Consider the following 4,903-nt stretch of genomic DNA (forward strand, 5'->3'; position numbering starts at 1 on the left):
TCTGTTCTAGTTCTGTTTTAGTTCTTTTCTAATACTGTTCTAGTTCTGTTCTAGTTCTGTTCTAGTTCTGTTCTAGTTCTGTTCTAGTTCTGTTCTAGTTCTGTTCTAGTTCTGTTCTAGTTCTGTTCTAATTTAGTTCTACCTCTGTCCCAGATCTTTTAAAATCTTACTGGTAAGGTTTTTGCATTTTTTGAACTTAAATGCAGAAAGTTTTCTATTTTATATATAAGTATAGTTTTAATTGGTTTATTTAACATAACACAACTATTGTAATTTAAGTAATAGAAAATTTTGTTATTATATTTATATATGTATTTGAACAAAAAAATATTTATAATTTTAGAAAAAAAAAACAACCAGAAATCCACCCATTTGTCACACAATTTTCAAATCATACAAAACAAGTCATTAAAAACATAAAATTCATTAAATCTCCTAAATTTTAAATGAAATCCATCAAAAATCATCAACAACAAAATACCCCAATCACTCCTTTAAAGTCCTGAAAAAAATTATTTTTTCTAACAAAAGTAAATATATCAAATTTATTTCTACTGAAAGAACAACATTTTATACATATTTTTTTGAAATTAAAAACATATGTTGTTGTTTTAGTAGAAAACAAAACCCATTTGTTTTAATAATAATTTAATTATGATCCTTAAATCCTTACTTCTACCAACACCTCCTGCAATTCAAGCAAAAGGCTATAATGATTTTTGAAGCCTTTTGTTGGAAATTTGTTCAGTTCCTTTTTTCACAAAACCTATTTATTTTTGTTGGTATATAAATTATATCAATTAAATATAAAAACAATTATTTTAATTTCTGCAAAAAAATAAAATAATCATAATATTTCGTTTTGTGTTCTTTATTCAACATGTTTTTTTGCACTTTGTTGAAATTTTTATTTTTCTTCACAAAACATATAAATACATTTTCGAGCACCTTAAAAAATTTATAAATACATTTTTGTTACTTTTTTTATAAAAAACATAGCGTCATAAAACAGTCTTTTTGTATTTTGTTTATGTCGCATGTTGTGCAATTTTTAAATTATCTTTTTTAAATCAACAATTGAGAAATATAAAATATTTTTTTATATTTAAAAATTTTCAATTTATATTAAATTTTATTTTTTAATTAATTACATTTTTTTAAAACACATTTTGTTGATTTTGCTTTTGAAGATCTTAATTTTATATTGTTTTTAAAAAACTTTAGTTTAGTTTAAGTTTTCAATAATTTTATAGATTTTTTGTGGTTAAAGATAAATAAAATTGAAAATTCAGCAAATTTAAAGCAAAATTATGAGAAAATAAAAAAAATCTCTTTATTTGCTTTATTTTCAAATTTATTTTCACTTTATTACAAATAATTCTTTTTTAACTTTCCATAAATACTATCCCCTTACAAATATTTTTATTTTATACCAATAAATTCTCTTTACTAATATGAAATTCCCTTTTTTTCGAAAATTCATCACAAAATAAAATTCTGTTGAAATCAGTTCGGGCATAGAGGGCAATCCAACGGTATTTTATCGTTTAATGCCTGGGTCAACGGCGCAAACGAATAAATTTCATACATTTTATTTACAACAACGACCGGATAATGGTGATACGTGGGCTGATATAAAAGTCAATCATCCGCTGGATTACGAAAGCATAAAGGAATATAATTTGACAATACGTGTAGAGGTAAGTGAAGATTGTTTTTCTTTAAAAATAAACATAATTTAATGTTGGATATTAAAGAAACATATGTAATTTTATTTTTTAAGAATAATACATATACACTTACATATTTATATAAAATCATATAAGTTATACAGTAATTTTAAAATTAAACAATCAAAATTTGGTTTTTGTTTTAATTGTTCTACTATAAATAATCTATTGCACTATTTTAGTCATATCTCTTCAGCCTATAGATAGGCTATCATTTGTTTGTTATATTCTCTTCTATTCAAACATATACATACATATATTAAATAAAACTATATTTGCCGTCCTTACCTTAATCATAATTATTAAATAAATATTCATAAAATTTATCGAAGCTAATGAATTATTTATTTTGTGTGAAGTTTTTTTCTCTCGTTGTGTTTTGTTCAAATATGGGTGTGTTTTTATATATATTTGCTAAAACATACACAAAAGTATATATTTAAATAAATTTTATATATTTAAATCAGTCAGGATGTAAAGTCGAGCTTGGCCGATCATATGATGCATTCAAAAGACTGATAGACGGACGGTCGGATATATGCAAATAAATCTACTCAGCAATTCTGAGATGATTAGTGTACTTTAAGGTGGCTGTCAAACTAATATTTTTGGGTCTTAGAATCATCAGCACAAATCTATTATTTCCTTGTTATTATAGTGCTGTAGGGTATAAAAATTATTTTACATATGTATGTTTATTTTTGTACAAAAACACAGTTATTAGACAATTTGCATGTATAAAATTAATTTAATAAAAATTTGTATTTTATTTGATGTGTGGGTTTTCTTGGTTTAACAAGAGTATTGTATTTTTCTATTTAACTGCAATTAAATATGTGTTTTTTGTGTTTAATACATATAATTACATAGGTACAGATTTTGTCTATCAAATAGACCAGCACACGTAAAATATTGTTAATTAAAATTTTAAAAGTATTTAATTTCAATATTAGTTTATATGAAAAACGTACGGAGAAGGGATTACGATATAAACCCCTTCGTTTAGTTCTAGTTCTGTTCTAGTTCTGTTCTATTTCAGTTCTAGTTCAGTCCTAGTTCAGTTCTAGTTCAGTCCTAGTTGAGTTCTAGTTCAGTTCTAGTTCAGTTCTAGTTCAGTTCTAGTTCAGTTCTAGTTCAGTTCTAGTTCAGTTCTAGTACAGTTCTAGTTCAGTTCTAGTTCAGTTCTAGTTCAGTTCTAGTTCAGTTCTAGTTCAGTTCTAGTTCAGTTCTAGTTCAGTTCTAGTTCAGTTCTAGTTCAGTTCTAGTTCAGTTCTAGTTCAGTTCTAGTTCAGTTCTAGTTCAGTTCTAGTTCAGTTCTAGTTCAGTTCTAGTTCAGTTCTAGTTCAGTTCTAGTTCAGTTCTAGTTCAGTTCTAGTTCAGTTCTAGTTCAGTTCTAGTTCAGTTCTAGTTCAGTTCTAGTTCAGTTCTAGTTCAGTTCTAGTTCAATTCACATCAAGCTTAGATCAGTAGTTTATGAAACATCAACAGTCACTTTGTTATCCCTGTGATATATTGTATAGGAAGCAATTCGGAGAAAATGATGACCATTGATGTTCACACTTTTTGGAAACATTTAAGTATAGTCAAGCACTCAACCAATATATAGCGGATGTTTGTATAAAAATTCCAACATTTTTATAGTTTTTGTTTAATCCTCAACAAAAAAGAATATAAAAATTAAAAATACAAAACATGTTGTTGTTAAACAACAGAATATTAAATATATGTATATATTGACAAAAACTCTATATTTTTTTCCTTCAACATACTCTCAGTTTAATATTTCGGACCATATGGAAATTCATCAAAAAAAAAAAAAAAAAACCATTAAAATGTTTGTAGGATGTATAAAATTTTATGAAATTTTATATTTTTACAAATATTTATAAAATAACCAACAGAATATATTAAACGTTTAGCGTGAATGATGTGGCCGTTAACGGAAAACGGATATAGTTAGCAGAAAAACAAAATTTATTTACTTTTCCATATTTTTCTTTATGTAAATTTAACACTAAAATAATAAACAAACAAATTGTTTCATATTAAATATATATGAATATTAAATTAAATTATAATGTTTTTATTATATAATTCTCCTTTTACTAGACTGATTAATAATTTGTTAAACTGTAATTATTTTATTGATTTCTCAATAAAGCTTTTGTGTAAAAAGCATGTGTTAAACAAATTATTAATGAATATATTTAAGGTTTATTATTAATAAAATAATAATAAAACATGTTTTTTTTTATTAAATATAATATTGTAATTGTTTTTTATTTACACTCTATTTGTTCGCATAAATTAATTTAATAAACAAAGCTTTTTTGTTGCATTTAAAATTTAATATTGTTGTACACATAAAATATTTTTGAACAATTAATAACACTTTACGGTTGTGTGTTTTTTGTGAATATTATAAACAATAATGGGCAAGAGTTTTTATGTATTTTATGCTTGGTTAATAGCTTATTTTTTATCTAACACTTTTTGCCGAATTCAGGAAACAAGGCTAAGTTTCCAAAATATTCATTAGCTATCAACAGAAATCTATTGCTTTAATTTTAAATAAATACTTCTAATAAAACTGTTTTAGTTTAAATTTTACCCCATATTTTATTAAAGAACTTTCGTTAAATCAAAATCAATATATCCAATCGAATGTTTAATCTTTTTGAAGAAATTTAAATAATGCCAACACAAACACATACCACATTGAAACTTAAATTAGTAATTATTTGCTAAAAAAAATACATCTGTCAATAAAATAGTTATTTATTATGTTTTTTAAAAGAGGAAAAACAAATTAAAATCAAATCCTAATATAAGTTCTTTGACACATTTTAGGAGGGAAAAAATAGCAAACTAATTGAAAAACAGTTGGGTTGAAAAATGTTTGAATAATGAGAAACATACGTACATATTTATTTATAAATAAATATAGTTTATAAACTATCCACATGTAAAATACGCTGTAAATTTAATGAATATGGAAACGGAAATTAAATCATAGATTGATTAATTGAAGTATCTTATATTTTAAATTTAAAGTTAAATGAAGAGAACTAGAACTGAACTAGAACTGAACTAGAACTGAACTAGAACTGTACTAGAACTAAACTAGAACTGAACTAGAACTGAACTAGAACTGAACTAGAACTGAACTAGAA

This window comes from Lucilia cuprina, chromosome 2, assembly GCF_022045245.1.
Source record: "Lucilia cuprina isolate Lc7/37 chromosome 2, ASM2204524v1, whole genome shotgun sequence".
NCBI lineage: Eukaryota > Metazoa > Arthropoda > Insecta > Diptera > Calliphoridae > Lucilia > Lucilia cuprina.